Genomic DNA, 18417 nt, shown 5'->3' with positions numbered 1-18417 from the left:
CAGCTGCACAGAGGTGAAGGATCTGTAGGAGGAGTTTTGTCCTCCTCTCTGCTGTTAACTGTTGAGACAGGATGGGGGTGGATACGAGGGGGTGTTGCAGCTGCACAGAGGTGAAGGATCTGTAGGAGGAGTTCTGTCCTCATGTCTGCTGCCAACTGCTGAGACAGAGTGGGGGCAGAGATGAGGGGGAGTATCACAACTGCAGGAGAGAGGCAAGGGCCACATGAATTGGCCTGGTGGGCCCACAAACCTTGCGTTTGACACATATGCCATAGGGGCTCATTCACACTAGTGGTGCTCTCTAAAAGGAGATCCTCCTTCAGACCATTTTTCAGAGAGCATTTGAAAAGTGGTGAGGAAGCATTATAGTGTATTGTATATGCATATATGTTGCCTATTGCTTTAACCCCACGAAGCCTACACTAGCATGCCACAATTGCATTGCATTCACCTGAATGAATCGTGTTCAGTGGAAGCTACACCCATTGCAAGCGCTAGGCTAGGGGGTATAATTACAGCCACAACCACGAAGCAAAGCATCACAGAAGCAGTCATGTGCACACACCCAGCCATTGCAGGGCGCTAAATGCACAGCTCAACTGCAGGGTTTTTCTAATACCCTAATAGTAGTGTAAGCGAGCCTTAGAAAGGTGAATGTAAAAGAATCTCAGAAGCAGCCTGATTTAATGTCATTAGTGGCTCAAATAAAAATCAAAGGCATTTGAAAGCATGGTACACTTGACTTGCTTCCACCTGACACATTTCTGTGCAGCTGCTACAAGCAATCCTACGTTATTGCTGTCCGTGTAGCTGCTGGAGAGACTCTGCTTACTTCTTGCCCAGCTGACTACACAAGAGGGAGAGGAATTCTTCCAGATGGGGTCGCAAATAACAAAATGAGCTCACAGACAGCAATAAGGACCTGCTAGAGCAGGCATGTCCAAAGTCCGGCCCGCGGGCCAATCGCGGCCCGCAGTCCGGTTTTGAACGGCCCGCCTGGTGTGCTGCGGGATCAGGGCTGTCAGATCAGCCGATCCCCGGCACTGTGTGAAGCTCCGTCGGCTTCAAAAGTGAAAGTAAAGTGCAGAGGAGTGTGCTGTGCTCTCTGCTTCCCCCTACAGTGCAGTACCCGGCTGAATGAGGAAATGGAATGGAAAGGTACTGTACTACAAGCTAGATTCGTTTTAAAAAGGCTTTATTTATGTGTATGTGTGTGTGTGTGCATGTGTGTCTGCATGTCTGTCTGTATGTATGTGCATGTCTGTCTGTATGTATGTGCATGTGTGTCTGTATGTATGTGCATGTGTGTCTGTATGTGTGTGTGTGCATGTCTGTATGTATGTGTGTGCATGTCTGTCTGTATGCATGTGTGTCTGTATGTGTGCATGTGTGTCTGTATGTATATGTGTGCATGTCTGTCTGTATGTATGTGCATGTGTGTCTGTATGTATGTGCATGTGTGTCTGTATGTATGTGCATGTGTGTCTGTATGTATGTGTGTGCATGTCTGTCTGTATGCATGTGTGTGCATGTGTGTCTGTATGTATGTATGTATGTGTGGATGTGTGTATGTGTGTGTATGTGTGTCTGTGCATGTGTGTGCATGTCTGTATGTATGTGTGTGCATGTGTGTCTATATGTGTGTGTGTGTGCATGTCTGTCTGTATGTATGTGTGTGTGTGTGTGTATGTGTGTCTGTATGTGCATGTGTGTGTGTGCATGTGTGTGTGTGTCCATGTATGTCTGTATGTATGCGTATGTGCATGTGTGTCTGTATGTATGTGCGTGTATGTCTGTCTGTATGTGTGTGCATGTATGTGTGTTTGTATGTGTGTTTGTATGTGTGTGCAGCATGTGTGTGCAGCATGTGTGTGCAGCATGTATCTGTGTGCATGTATGTGTGTGTGTGTGTGTGTGTGTGTATGTATGTATGTCTGTATGTGCGTGTATGTATGTGCGTGTATGTCTGTATGTATGTATGTATGTGTGTGCATGTGTCTGTATGTGTGTGTGTGCATGTGTCTGTACGTATGTAAGTATCTGCATGTGTGTATGTGTATGCATGTGTGTTACTTTTAATCCAGACCCCCCCCCCCATTCTTGTACCATCAGAACTGCTTTTGTGGTGCTTGTGTGTGTGATAGCAGCCAGGACTGCTGCTCCTCTGAAAAGCAATCCATATACAGATCGCTTTTCAGAGGCATTTGAAAGGTGGTAAAGAGGCATTATGTTGCCTCCTCACCACCTGTTTTAAGCCCGTAAATGTAGCATCACTATACCGCAACTGTGCAGTCTACACAGTTGCGGGGTAGTTGCAGTGCAGGCCCATTCACCCTGAGCATACCTCCAGCTGCAGCCACAGCATGTGTACACCCCCAGCTGCTCCCTCTGCAGCTAAAGGGGGAGAAGTTGGGGGTGGTAAAAACAGCTTAACCATGTAGTTTTACTGCCCCTCCAATAAGCCCTTGGTTCACATCTGCATGGCTGCATGCTGTGTGTAGGGCAGCCCATGCATTTCAATGGGCTTCCATACCCACAAAAATGCAGGGAAAGAAGTCCCAGAGCTTTTTTTTTTTTTTTATTGCGCTGCACCAAAAGCACCCCATGTTTCCAATGTGTGGGGTACCATTAAGACTTAACGGTACCCCTAAAGAACAGAGCATTCGTCTGTGTGTCAGGCAAACGAGCGCGACAAAGGCACGAGAATTTTTGTTGGGCCAGGTATGAGTGCTCGAATGACCGAATTTTAAAGGTTCAAAGAATGTCAGGCAAAATGGTCGGCCCTCACACATGTTCACTTCATCGAATCTGGCCCTCTTTGAAAAAAGTTTGGACACCCCTGTGCTAGAGGCTATAACCCTTTCTTATTCAAAATGTTCAAAAAAAATTAGGGTATTTTTCTATTTGGATCTATACTGTATACCGTATGTCAGGGGTGTCCAAACTTTTTTCAAAGTGGGCCGGATTTGATGAAGTGAACATGCCTGAGGGCCGACCATTTTGCCTGACATTCTTTGAACCATTGAAAATTCGGTCTAAGTGTGTCCATCCGAGCACTAATACACCGCCCAACAAGAATTCTCTTGCCTTTGTCGCGCTCGTTCCCAACACACAGACGAATGCTCTGCACTTTAGGGGGCACCGTTAATTCTTAATGGTACCCCACACATTGGAAAATGTAGGGTGCTTTTGGTACAGTGCAATAAAAAAAAATTAAAAAAAAAAACACACACAGACACATGTGCACACACACACATACACACACACACACACACACATACAGACACATGTGCACACACACACACACACACATACAGACACATGTGCACACACACACACACACACACAGACACATGTGTGCACACACACACACACACACACACATACATACAGACACATGTGCACACACACACACACACACACACACACACACACAGACACACACACACACACACACACACATACAGACACATGTGCACACACACATACAGACACATGTGCACACACACATACAGACACATGTGCACACACACATACAGACACATGTGCACACACACATACAGACACATGTGCACACACACACACACACATACAGACACATGTGCACACACACACACACAGACACATGTGCACACACACACACACACACACACATACAGACACATGTGCACACGCACACACATACAGACACATGTGCACACACACACACATACAGACACATGTGCACACACACATACAGACACGTGCACACACACATACAGACACATGTGCACACACACACACACACACATACAGACACATGTCCACACACACATACAGACACATGTGCACACACACAGACACATGTGCACACACACATACAGACACACGTGCACACACACATACAGACACATGTGCACACACACATACAGACACATGTGCACACGCACACACACACACATACAGACACATGTGCACACACACATACAGACACATGTGCACACGCACACACACACACATACAGACACATGTGCACACGCACACACATACAGACACATGTGCACACACACACACACACACACACACACATACAGACACATGTGCACACACACACACATACAGACACATGTGCGCACACATACACACACACATACAGACACATGTGCACACACACACATACAGACACATGTGCACACACACACATACAGACACATGTGCACACACACACACATACAGACACATGTGCTCACACACACACATACAGACACATGTGCACACGCACACACATACAGACACATGTGCACACACACACACACACACATACAGACACATGTGCACACACACACACATACAGACACATGTGCGCACACACACACACACACATACAGACACATGTGCACACACACACATACAGACACATGTGCTCACACACACACATACAGACACATGTGCTCACACACACACATACAGGCACATGTGCTCACACACACACATACAGACACATGTGCACACACACACACACACACACACATACAGACACATGTGCACACACACAGACACATGTGCACATACACATACAGACACATGTGCACACACACATACAGACACATGTGCTCACACACACACATACAGGCACATGTGCTCACACACACACATACAGACACATGTGCACACACACACACACACACATACAGACACATGTGCACACACACAGACACATGTGCACATACACATACAGACACATGTGCACACACACATACAGACACACGTGCACACACACATACAGACACATGTGCACACACACATACAGACACATGTGCACACACACATACAGACACATGTGCATACGCACACACACACACATACAGACACATGTGCACACGCACACACATACAGACACATGTGCACACACACACACACACACATACAGACACATGTGCACACACACACACATACAGACACATGTGCGCACACACACACACACACATACAGACACATGTGCACACACACACATACAGACACATGTGCACACACACACACATACAGACACTTGTGCTCACACACACACACACAGACACATGTGCACACGCACACACATACAGACACTTGTGCTCACACACACACACACAGACACATGTGCACACGCACACACATACAGACACATGTGCACACACACACACACACACACATACAGACACATGTGCACACACACACACATACAGACACATGTGCACACGCACACACATACAGACACATGTGCACACACACACACATACAGACACATGTGCACACACACACACATACAGACACATGTGCGCACACACACACACACATACAGACACATGTGCACACACACACATACAGACACATGTGCTCACACACACACATACAGACACATGTGCTCACACACACACATACAGGCACATGTGCTCACACACACACATACAGACACATGTGCACACACACACACACACATACAGACACATGTGCACACACACACATACAGATGTGCACACACACAGACATGAATAAAGGCCTTTTTAACACGAATTTAGCTTGTAGTACAGTACCTTTTGCAGCTTCCTCATTCAGCCGGGTACTGCACTGTAGGGGGAAGCAGAGAGCACAGCACACTCCTCTGCACTTTACTTTCACTTTTGAAGCTCACGGAGCTTCTCGCAGTGCCGGGGATCGGCTGATCTGACAGCCCTGATCCCGCAGCACAATAAATTGAGAAAGAGCAGGCGGGCCGTTCAAAACCGGACCGCGGGCCGCAACTGGCCCGCGGGCCGGACTTTGGACATGCCTGCCGTATGTACTCTATATAAAACTCTACATTCTGCCACACATTTTTCACTTCCTCGAAATTCAGACTAAAGGAAAAGCTGAATCAGCTTTCTGTGTCTGTGGTTTTTTTTTTTGTCACACTGGCAGAGGGGTTAATACTTTCCCAGACTCTCTGATGTGCTGCACTTTGCTGACCTACTGCCTGCAGTTGATAGACACACAATTCATGCAAACCTGATTTTTAAACCGCAGTGCTAGCTCCTTTCCTGTATTTCTAATTCCCATGTCATCATGGAGCATGTGCATTCTCCTGACACACCTGCAACTTTGTCAATGTATTTTCCTTGAGTCTAGGTTCACACTGATGCGATGCAGGAAAACGCGGTGAATCCTGTGCGTTTCCTGCTCCGCATTGAAATCGCACAGTGTCCATGCAATCTGCTGCGGGTATCAATGTTAGATTAAGGACACCTTGAAACGATCACAAAACACATCGCTAAATACAGTTTGGAAAAATAAAAAAAGGGTCCTGCGGCATTTTGGTGTGGATGTGATGCGATTTGAGCCATACAAAATTTTATGCGAATTATATGCGGTGTCTCCAACGCACAAGTGTAAACCCAGGCTCAAAGGCTGATCCATTCTGCATTAAAGTGGGAGTTCCGCCGTTTTTTAAAAAAAAGCCAGCAGTTACAAATACTGCAGCTGCTGACTTTTAAAATAAGGACACTTACCCGCCCAGCACGCCCGCGATGTCGGCACCCGAAGCCGATCTCTCGATCGTCTCTCGGGTGCTGCCGCCACCATCTTGGGTATGGGAATCAGGAAGTGGAGCATTGCGGCTTAATTTCCCGCTTCCCTACTGCGCATGCACGAGTCGCGCTGCGCAATAAGGATGGTCCCCACTATCTCTGGGATCCGTGTGTTTCCCAGCAGACAGCGGGGACCCGTGGGAAGTGGCATAAATATCCGCAGATCCTGCGGATATCTATGCCGGAAGTGGGTGCAGATACCTGTACTGTACAGGTATCTGCACCTCCCTCCCCCCCTGAAAGGTGCCAATTGTGGCGCCGGAGGAGGGGAGGGCCCCAATGAGCGGAATTTCCACTTTAGGGTGGAGCTTCGCTTTAAGATGTATCTCACATAGATGTAGATTTAAAAATTTAAATTTTGTGCACTCTGGGTCACAGGAGTGCACTTAAGAGGAGAAAATGTAAAGGTCAGCAGCTACAAATACTGTAGCTGCTGACCTTTATTATTAAGACACTTACTAGAGTTGCACGATTCTGACCAAAATGAGAATCACAATTTTTTTTTGGCTTAGATTAAAGATCACGATTCTCACAGCATAACATCTTTCACATTCTACAAAAAAATTAGGCTAACTTTACTGTCTATTTTTTTTTTTTTTTATTCATTAAAGTGTATATTCTTCCCAAAAAATTGCATTTGAAAGACTGCTGTGCAAATACAGTGTGACATAAAATATTGCAACAACCACAATTTTATTTTATAGGGTCTCTGCTTAAAAAATATATATACAGTATCTCCCAAAAGTGAATTATATATATATATATTTTTTTATTATATCTTTTCAATCTTTTACAATGTTTATAGTTGGCTCAGTACAGAGGAATGTTGTGATACTTTGCAGACTGCCTGGTGTTATTATTTATTTATTTATTTTGACAGCTGTCGCCTTGAGCAGAGAATTCTCTGCATAAAAAGAATCGGGAAAATGCTTTGTTAAGATCGCGAAGGTGAAAAAAAACCAAAACGCAATCTCGATTCTTAATAATTAATAATGCAGCTCTAACACTTACCTGTCCAGAGTGCCCGCGATGTTTGTATCCCAGCCGATCTTCGGGTGCAGCCACCGCCATTCCTGTTAAGGGAACCCAGCAGTGAAGCCTTTCGGCTTCATAGCCGGTTCGCTACTGCGCATGCGAGAAGCGCTCTGCATTTTCTAACTGGCCTGGTGGCGGAGGAAGGAGAAGGGGTGTCGTCTCCGGAAGTGGGGACTGGGTACTTGTAAAAAACAGGTACCCGTCCCCCCCCCTCCCCATCGAAAGGTGCCAAATGCGAGGAGACGGATAAGAGGAAGTTACACTTTTGAGTGGAACTCCGCTTTACATTTGCTCTGCTGTGACCCAAGAATCAGTTGACAGTGGGCTAAAGTTGACTGATGTCGCAAAGCCACTCCGGGCTCTGGAAGGATCCAAACAAAATTTTCTGGATCCACGCAGTTAGCTCAGCCTCTCAGAACACAAGAGACTGAGCCAGCAGTCCCCTCCCCAGCCCACCACTCCAGTGAGTGGAGAGGCAGATCAGAGAGTGGTGACTGACAGCCGCTCTCTGCTCAGAAAAGACGGAAACTGAGCGATCAATGCTCATATGATCGCTCAGTTCTCAGGCTTAGAGCTGACAGGGGGACAGCTGCAGCATGGAGGTATGAGTGTTTGTTTTTTTTCTATTCCCATACTTCTCCTTTAATGGAAAGAAATCACTGTTGATCATAGCAGACATTCAGTTGTTTGCTAATTTTCTGACATACAAAGGAAAATAATATCACAGTTTCAAGATGCAACTTAAAGCCGGGCATAGATGGATTAAATTTTGGCCGGTTCAGCAGAGACCAGACAAAATTCGATCATTCTATGGCAGGAAAGTTGTACTGAAGTCGATCCATCAATCGCCATGTCAGAAATTTTGCATTCAATTACTGCTGGCAGCTATAGCCACTAGCAGTAATAACCATGTTCTGCCGATCAGGGAGACTCCCTGCTGGCGGAACATAATAGTGCTGTTGATATTGCTGTTGATAGGGGAATCGAGAGGTTTTCATAAAATTGCAATATCTATGGCAGTGGTCTCCAAACTGGGGCCCAGGGGCCAGGTGCTATTTATTATTGCTGTATTATTGCTGTTTATTAACTGACACCAATGATAGATCACAATTCCTCCCAATGCCAGGGCACAGTTCTTCCTAATGACACCAACAATGGGGCTTAAAGCGGAGTTCCGCCGGGAAAAAAAAAATTAAAAGTCAGGAGCTACAAATACTGTAGCTGCTGACTTTTAATATAAGGACACTTACCTGTCCAGAAAGACCCCAATGTCGGCACCCGAAGCCGATCCGTCCCTCTGCTCTGGGCACAGGCGCCGGCATCCTTACTAAGGGAAACAGGAAGTGAAGCCTTCACAGCCAGTTTTCTACTGCGAATGCGCGAGTCACGCTGCTCTTTCTCTATGGTCCCCGCTGTCTTCTGGGACCTGTGCGTCTCCCAGAAGGCAGCGGGGGGGGGGGGGGAGGAGGGGGGCCAGACATTGCTTAGTTCGCTGCACAGATTGCGGCAATCTTTCCCCAGAAGTGAGAGCAGATACCTAAATTTGACAGGGGCTGAATGGCACCAATGATGGGGCAGAATTCCTCGCAATGGCACCAATGAAGGGGCACGATTCTTCCCAATGACACCAACAATGGGGCTGAATGGCATCAATGATATGACACAATTATTCCTACTGTCACCGATGATGGGGGATTGTTTACTCCTGCTGATGCTGGGACCTTCTGTACTCCCGGCCAGAGAGAGTGTCGTGTCAACATTGGAAGAAGGGAGAAGAAGAAGAAGAAGAAGAAGAAGCAGAAGAAGGCGGCAGCGACAGCGACAAGACCGGGCCAACGCTAGTAAAAGAGCTGGAAGAAGAAAGCCCGGCAAGAAGAACCGAAGAGTGGGACAAGACCTCCTAGGTCAGAAGAAGACCCCCGAAGTCGGAAGAAGACTCCTGGACGGCGGCGGCGACGAAGGAGAATGCCGGGCTTCTCTGCTAGTAAAAGAGCTAGCAAAAGAGCAGAAGATAGCGGAGGAGTCTGGCGAGAAGACCCCCGAAGTCAGAAGAAGACCCCCCCGAGCTGTCTAATAAAGTACTTTCAAAATCTGTGTTGTGTTTGTGATGGAACCGATCCCACACTCCGATTGAGTGCTTCTGTCAGTATACCGCTTCCTAAGTCTGAATATAGATATCAGATATTCCAACCGCTCACAAGCACAAAACAAGACGACTTTCTTAGCTGCTCAACATGGACTGATTTATTAGAACCAAAATGCCAAGTATTTATAATACAGTAGAAGACTAAAACCTAACCTAATTAGCATGACCTAATTATCTAAATCAAAGATCAGACTAGTTGACTGAGGGATAAGACTTTTCGGCTCCTAGCTTACTAACAATTCAATTGCAGGTTAATTAGCACAAACAACAAAACAACAATAGGTGAAATACTCTTTAGAATCTGTGTCAAGCCAGACTAGACTCATTTACATTATACAAGACACAGACAGGTGGCTGGAGGTGATAATATTAGCATCTAAGAGTTTGTGTCCCAATAGTGTGATTCAGTCTATTGCTAACATGGCATTTACATATCCAGAGTCTGTGTGTCTTGGGGGAGGGCACGGACCTGAATCAAAGTAACACCACCTCAGGGGTCCCCAGGTATACAGCTCACAAAGAGCACCATTCCCCCAAATGCGAGGGCCCATAATAACAAGGCAAGAGGCTCGCATTCAGGCCTCTCAAAAAGCCTGTGTCCCGGCTAGGTCTGTCAGTGTTTTTTTATGTACACTTTTTTCCCCAGGTGAATCGGTAGGGGTACATCGTACCCCATACTCATTCACATAGGGTAGGGGGCCGGAATCTGGGGGACCCTTATTAAAGGGGGCTCCCAGATTCTGATAAGCCCCCCACCCGCAGACCCCGACAACCAATGGCCAGGGTTGTCGGGAAGAGGCCCTTGTCCTCATCAACATGGGGACAAGGTGCTTTGGGGTGGGGGGGCCGCAGGGCCCCCCTTCCCCAAAGCATCCCCCCATGTTGAGGGCACGTGGCCTGGTATGGTTCTGGAGGGGGGGGGCGCTCGCTTGTCCCCACCCCCTTTCCTGACCGCTGAGTGCTTGGATAAGGGTCTGCTATGGACTTTGGGGGGACCGTTTTTTTGGCGTAGGGGTTCACCTTTAAATCCATGCCAGGTGACATTGCTCGCGAGGTGTCAATCTCCATCGGCGAAATTGACTTGCTTCGCTAGTTCCGTCTACCTGGAGCCATGTTCAAAATGAACGGACTTTACTCCTTGTGGGCAAGTCCGCTGGAAATGTCTGGTCATGTGTGGGCAGGTCCACTCGTTCGGAAAGTCCTGTGGACCTCTGCTGCAAAGTCCGGCGGGTTGTCCCCTCGGATAGTCTGATCGTGTGTACACGGCATTAGATGTGATGGCTTCATTCATTTACACACACATAATTTAGATTAAAAAAACATTGAACCAAAAGGCTGTAATGTAACAAAATAGGTAAAAAGCCAAGGGGGTGAATACTTTTGCAAGGCACTGTAGATGTGCAGGTATACATCCGCTTTAAAGTGGTTGAAAAGACTAAAGTTTTTTTTTACTTAACTGCTTGCTGCCCACCCACCGTCAAATGACGGCAGGACGGTGCAGCTCTCAACGGTGTCCCAGAACGGCCACTCTTGCACGCCACGGCGTGACCCAGATTTCTGTAAAGAGCCATGTCCACGGCTCTTTAACCAACTGACCAGCTGTGTCCAATCACAGTCAGTGACATGTAAACAAGGAGATGCTGGTAATTGGCTCTCCTCACCTCACACTGACAGAGTGTGAGGAGAGGAGAGCCGATCAGTGGCATCTCCTCACAGGGGGACATATAGGGATGTAATCAGGGTACTGATCATCAGTGCCCTGATTACAATAAATAAATACTGTTTCACAAAACAGTGCCCACCATGCCAGCATATAGTGCCCACCAGTGGCAGCAATCAGTGCCCATTAGCGATGCCAGTCAGTGCTGGCAATCAGTGCTGTCTATCAGTGCTGTCCATCAATGTCCATTACTGCTGTCAATTAATGCCAATCAGTGTCACCCATCAGTGCCACCCAATGCCCATCAGTGCTCATCTGTACTGCCTATCCGTGTCGCTTATCCGTGCCCACCAGTGCCACCTATCAGTGCCCACCGGTGCCACGCAACAGTGCCCAACTGACAAGCATTCTAATCCCTCTGCACTCTTTCCTTTAACCACTTGCTTACTGGGAACTTAAACCCCCCTCCTGTCCAGACCAATTTTCAGCTTTCAGCACTGTCACACAATGACAATTGCGCGGTCATACAACACTGTACCCAAATGAAATTTTTTATAATTTCTTTCCCAAATAGACCTTTCTTTTGGTGGTATTTGATCACCTCCTTTTTATATTTTGTTATACAATTTTAAAACAGGTACTTTTTCTCCTATGGGCACCAATAGGTGGCAGTGATGGGCACTGATGGGTGGCAATAATGGGCACTGATCAGTTACACTGATGGGCAGCACTGCTAGGTGGCACTGATTGGCACCACTGGTGGGCATTGATAGATGGCACTTGTGGGCATTGATAGGTGGCACTCATGGACATTTATAGGTGGCACTGGTGGGCACTGGCAGGGGGTACTAGTGGCACATATGAGGCAGATCTGCCTCCTTCCTCCTCGGGACCGATGTCCCTTGCAGATGAGCCAGTGATCGGCTTTTTTTTCTCTTTGTGCTGTCAGCGGGAGGAGAAAAAAAAACGATTACCGAGCTTTTGTTTACATCATGTGATCAGCTGTCATTGGCTGACAGCTGAACACATGGTAAGGGACCAGGATCAGCCCCTTACTCGGATCGGTGATCACCCGAGTCTCAGTGACTCGTGATCACAGCGTGCTCCGCGCACGCAGTGAGCGTGCACATGGGAGGCCGTCATATGAGGGCCTCCCGGAAATCCAGGTCCACACTGTGGCTGTCATTTGGCTATAGTGCGGACGTCAAGCAGTTAATTATACCTTAATGTATGGGAGCTGAGCCTGTGGTCCTGCAACCATTGAGAAAATACAAGTCCCATCATGCCTCAGCCTATGGAAGTCATGCTTGTAACAGTCAGTCAGCCTTGCAGTGCCTCGTGGGATTTGTAGTTCAGCAACAGCTGGAGGGCCACAGGTTTAGCACCCATGCATTCTCTGCATTAAAGAAAAAAACTTTTTAGGTGCAGCTCCCCCCCTAAATACTTACAGTATATAAGCCTGATCTTGGTTCAACACTGTGCCCAAGAAAATCGGAGTTGTTTACCCTCTCCCTCCTCACAGGACTCAGTGAGAGCAGCGGGAGTCATTGGGTTCTGCTGCTGTCAATCAAATCGCATGTCAGGAGATTGTGACCGGCTCTCAATGGAGTCGGGTTACACAGCTCCGGGACGGCTGCGGAGTGAATTGTACAGGAGTCCTGTGCGTCTTCTGGTCCGTTTCAGGTCTGAATTCAGCCAAAAATTCAGACCGAAATTGGACCTGAAACAGTTAACAGGGACACACCAGATCCCCGCTGTGAGCCGCTCTGCACGGCAGTGTAAACCCAACCTTAAAATAGCAGGATTCAATTTTTTTTTTTAGGGTTATAAGCACTTTAAGTGATCCCTAACTGTATTAGGGGACAGCAGAGGATCTTTGACACTAGACATTTGTGGGGGTACTATATAATGCCCCGTACACACAGGCTGAATGTCAGGAGACATTGGCCAGCTCAAAAAAAAAAAACTGACATTCGCCCCATGTAAATGTCTGTCTGTCCGCTTGGCCGACTTCTGTTGGACAAGCTTGCTGGAAAACCAGCATCCGACCGACTCCCGATCAGTGCTCTCAGTTAATGGCGGAGAGCAGTGATTGGAGGGTTCTGGGGGGTGGGGCATCGCCCTGTCAAAATATAACTTTGTATAGTTAGTACAGCGGCTCCAACCTTTCATTCAACCAGCTGGGTTAACTCTCCACATAATATTGGCAAAACTGCAGACCAATACACAATCTTTACTTTTTACAGCACTGGTACCTAATAGACATGTGCAATTCGTTTAGTTCCAAATTCGTTTTTTAACGAATTTTGACAAATTTGTTGATTCCGAATTTCTGAACTTTTCAATTTACGAAATTTACGAAATTACGAATTTCCAAAATTACGAATTTCGAATTTTCGAATTTCAGATTTCAAAAAATTTCTGATTTTCGGAATTCCGAATTTTCGGAAATTGGGAAATTTGGAAATTTGAAAATCAGTAAAAAAGAAAGAAAATCTTTTTAATTCTAAATAACAACTAACTATTAAATTATAGGTATTGGAATTCCCTTTCAAATTTGTCTGTTAGTGAACGTAACAAATACGAATTTATCCGAAGTTACGAATTAAATTATCTGAAATAACGAATGCCGCATCTAACCAAATAGAACGTAACGATCTAATAATAATAATAATAATAAACCTTTTTATTATTATTAATTATTAATTATTTATTATTAATTTGTAACTTCGGATAAATTCATACTCGTTAATTTAATAGTTATTTATTAAACTGATGTGCTTTCTTTTTTTAGATTTTCAAATTTTTGGACTTTCAAATCTTTGAATTCCCGAATTCCGAAAATCCGGAAATTTGGAAATTCGGAGTTCCGAAAATCCGAAAATTCGGAATTCCGAAAAGTCAAAATTCGGAAATTTGGAAATCTGAAATTTGTCAATTCGGAAAATTCGGAAATCCAAAAATCCGAAATCTGAAAAATTGAAATGTGAAAATTCCCGAAATTTCCGAATTTCCGAGTTTCTGAATTTCTGAATTTCCGAATTTCCCCCAAAATTTTTGTCAGTGCACATGTCTAGAACCTAACCAAGTTATCTCACTAAGGACATATCCAGGCTGTTGTGCATACATACATATATATATATATATATATATATACACACACACACACACACACACACATATATGTAGTGGATTACATTTGGGATCAAATTTAAATTTAAATTTAGTTTTTGGCCTCAGGACAATAAAGGTTCTGAGGGTTAATTATTGTAGGTAGGCCTAACACCAGTCTGGCCAGGCTATGTTTAAGACTTCTGCCTGTTGATGTGAGCGGTGAGGTGCACATGACAGGCCAGAACCAAGTCTGGTTGGATGTTTGGGTATCCGCCATCTCGAGGCCAATCAGCGGGAGTGCCGGGCCCACTGAGGAGTCTGGGAGGGGGTACTTAAATGGGTGTGGGTCACGTGTATAGGGTTTCGGAGTTGTTCGTGAGACCCGTGTGGTCTGGTCTGGTTCCAGGACTGGGGTAGCTCCGCAAGGGGTCCCGGTTACGGGGGGGGGGTGTTCGACATCCCGCAACATGTTCCTGTCAGTGGCCCCTGATAGACTTGTCTGGTCTGGGGTAGGGATCCGTCTGTTCCAGAGTCTCGGAACCTGCTGGTCCGAGGCGCAGTAACTGGGGGAGGATTCAAAGTGTCCGAGTGTGCTCTCGGCTTGGAGGGGCACCACAGCTCTTGGAAGTGACCGGGGGAGGACACTTCGGAGGAGGGCCGACAAGTGGCATCCTGGAAGTGCCTGGTTACTGAGTTGGGAAGGACATTGACGAATTCACAATTTTTCAGTATCATAAAGGAAGTGGGAAACGTTCCAGGTACGGTTGGAAAAAGGTTTCTGTATACCATCAGTTGATTGTTCAAGTTTTGAGTCAACGTGCTGACTGTCATGATCTCTGGCTAGAGATCTGTTCAGCCTTGAAGTATCCAGCTGCGAGTGGCTACTCTCTGGGTGGAAGTAGAGACTTTGCTAAACCTGCAGTTCAAGGTGCCTGAGTTCCTTTTGACCCAGCATCATCCTGTTCGGTATTTCATTTGACATTGAGGACAGTATTCCTGATGGCCATTGCCTCCGATAGGAGGGTTTGCGAATTATGTACCTTTTCATCCAAAGAGACTTTTTGTATGATTTTTCCCGGCAAGATTGTTCTCAGGCCGGTTCCTAGCTTTCTACCAAAGGTCTCTATGGCTTTTCACATGAATTGGGAGACTATCTTGTCAGCCTTCACCGTAGATCAGTCCCAAGGTGATTGGAAGAAGTTAGACTTGGTCTCCTCTATTTCAGCTTATTTGGAGCGGACTGAGAAGTTTTGCAAACACGATCAGCTGTTCATCTTTCCCATGGGACCTAAAAAGGGCATGGCGGCGCCTCCTAGGATTGTTTCATCCTGGATCCTGGATGACGCTTACGAGTCACTAGGTCTTCCCCCGCCAGCGGAGGTCAGGGCACATTCGACTAGAGGCATGGCAGCATCATGGGCAGCCTATGCAAAAGTGTCACTCAAGGTAGTTTGCAGAGCAGCAAGCTGGAGCGCTCCCAACACTTTCATCCAGCATTATAGGCTGAATGTAGCGTTCTCTCCTACGGAATTGTTTGGTTCATCTGTGATTTCTGCGGCTGTCGGCCATTAAATTTGTTTAGCAGAAGTTCTCTCTCCGAGTCTTTTATTTTTCCCTCCAGGTCCAGGAAGAAGGAAAATTGTTGCCCATACTTACCGTAATTTTCCTTTCCTGGATCCTCCCCATGTCAGCCGGGGATTCCCACCCTATCATCCGTTGCGAGGAAGGGTTATGGAACATCATCTTGGTCCAAAAGCCGCCCTTTATGGGCTGGAAAAAAGGTGGTCCTGGAGGGTTCAGAGGGGGCTGAGCTGACCCATAGTAGGCTGACATGGGGAGGATCCAGGAAAGGAAAATTACGGTAAGTATGGGAAACAATTTTCCTTTAAGCGGGAGTCCGCCGGGAGTTCCGCCGTTTTTTTTTTTTTTAAAAGCCAGCAGCTACAAATACTGCAGCTGCTGACTTTTAAAATAAGGACACTTACCCGCCCAGTGCGCCCGCGATGTCGGCACCCGAAGCCGATCTCTCGATCGTCTCTCGGGTGCTGCCGCCGCCATCTTGTGTATGGGAATCAGGAAGTGGAGCCTTTCGGCTTAATTTCCCGGTTCCCTACTGCGCATACGTGAGTCGCGCTGTGCAATAAGGATGGTCCCGCTGTCTCTGGGATCCGTGTGTTTCCCAGCAGGCCGCGGGGGACTTTCGGAAAGGGGCGTAGATTCTGCAGAATCTACGCCTCTTTCCGCAGATAGTTATGCCGGAAGTGGGTGCAGATACCTGTACTGTACAGGTACCTGCACCCCCCTCCCCCCTGAAAGGTGCCAATTGTGGCGCCGGAGGGGGGGAGGATTCCAATGAGCGGAAGGTCCACTTTAGGGTGGACCTCCGCTTTAATATACACACATATATATATAAATATACACACACACACTAGGATTGCCAGTTCATCTCTTTAGGCTGGATTCACACCTATGCAGTTTTAGTGCTTTTTGCATTTTGCAGATTTGTACTGCAGTCCATTTAACATGATTTCCTATGGAACACGTTCTGTAGTACAAATCTGCAAAATGCAAAAAGCACAAAGCACAAAAAATGCATAGGTGTGAATCCAGCCTTAAACTTGAACACATGAATTACACAGGTTCTGAGACTAATTTAATGCACATAAGGCAACGAGTGAGTCTAATTATCACCTTAAAGTGGTTGTAAACCCTTACAAACCACTTTGACCTACAGGTAAGCCTAGATTAAGGCTTACCTGTAGGTCCAAGAGATATTTGCCCGAAGACAGGCACCGCTGTCTACGGCGCACGAGCCATAGACAGCGGCGCACTGAGCATTTCCAACAATGGAGCTGCCACGCGTGTCGGCTCCCGTGCGCATGCGCGGAAGTGACGTCATCGAGGCTTCGCCGAATGACAGCGGTGGAGCTGCGAGACCCCACCAAGAAGATGGATGCGCTGGACTACAGGGGACAGCGGTGACTTCGCTGGCTCCTGTGTCAGGTAAGTGACACATAATGGGCTACTATGCGATGCATAGTAATCCATTATGCTTTACCTTTGCAGGGAATGAAAGAGGAAGTAAACTCATCAGGGTTTACTTCCTCTTTAATCAGCCACAGAACCTGTGTAATTAATATATGTTCGGTTTTAAAGGGATGAGGTGGCAACCATAACATACACATATTGTCTGTTTAGAAGATATATTATTCAAGGAATGCAATAAAGTCAGCAAACCACATGCAAAAAAAAAAAAAAAAAACACTTGCAATGAATCTAAAGAACCCGTAGAATAAGCTACATACCAAGCACATGAATTGGCGGGAAAACAATATTACGATGACTAAAAGCACACTCCCTTTTCCAAAGACAAGAAAATGAATAATACAGTTCTGTGCCTGAGCACACCTCCGTGGTATATGGAGGTGACATGCACTCCTTTCACTTACCTAGTTTGTAGAGATCTTGCTGCCTGAAGTGTTGTCTGCCGTCCGGTACAAATGCTCTATCTTAAATACTTCATGATCTGCGGTGATACAATAGAGGGAGGGATCTTGTTCTGTCTTTTTCTTTGCCATAAAAAAGGGGGTTTCCCAGTTGTAGCAATCTGTCCCTTTACATTGTGGGAGTTTGTTTTTTTGAAGATTTTAGAATCTTTTCTACAAAGATTGCTTCATATCATTATTTTTGTCTTACGTTTGACATGAAATGTTGACATGTTTCAATTAAAGCAATAATAAACTCAAAAGCAAACATTTATTGTATTGCAGCTTACCCATTCTTAGGCTCGGTTCACACAGGGGCGGCACGACTTGCAGCGCGACTCACAGACGCGACCTGCAAACGATTTCAGCGGCGACTTGCAAAACGACTTCTGTATAGAA

At 46.3% G+C, this 18417-nt stretch overlaps 1 protein-coding gene across 1 annotated transcript in view; it reads right to left on the bottom strand.

Moving 5' to 3' along the window:
- LOC143934249 (interleukin-18-like) overlaps positions 1 to 18100 on the bottom strand; it is an 85203-nt gene extending 67103 nt beyond the window's left edge. The window contains exon 1 of the mRNA XM_077457700.1: positions 17983 to 18100. The gene's annotated coding sequence lies outside the window, so the exon portion shown is untranslated. The remainder of the gene's footprint in view (positions 1 to 17982) is intronic.
- Positions 18101 to 18417: the final 317 nt, after the last annotated feature.

Source organism: Lithobates pipiens, unplaced genomic scaffold (genome assembly GCF_037356315.1).
Source record: "Lithobates pipiens isolate NorthernLeopardFrog02 unplaced genomic scaffold, aLitPip1_a1.2 Scaffold_27, whole genome shotgun sequence".
NCBI lineage: Eukaryota > Metazoa > Chordata > Amphibia > Anura > Ranidae > Lithobates > Lithobates pipiens.
The sequence above is the reverse complement of the archived record's forward strand: the minus strand, read 5'-3'. Positions and strand labels throughout refer to the sequence as shown.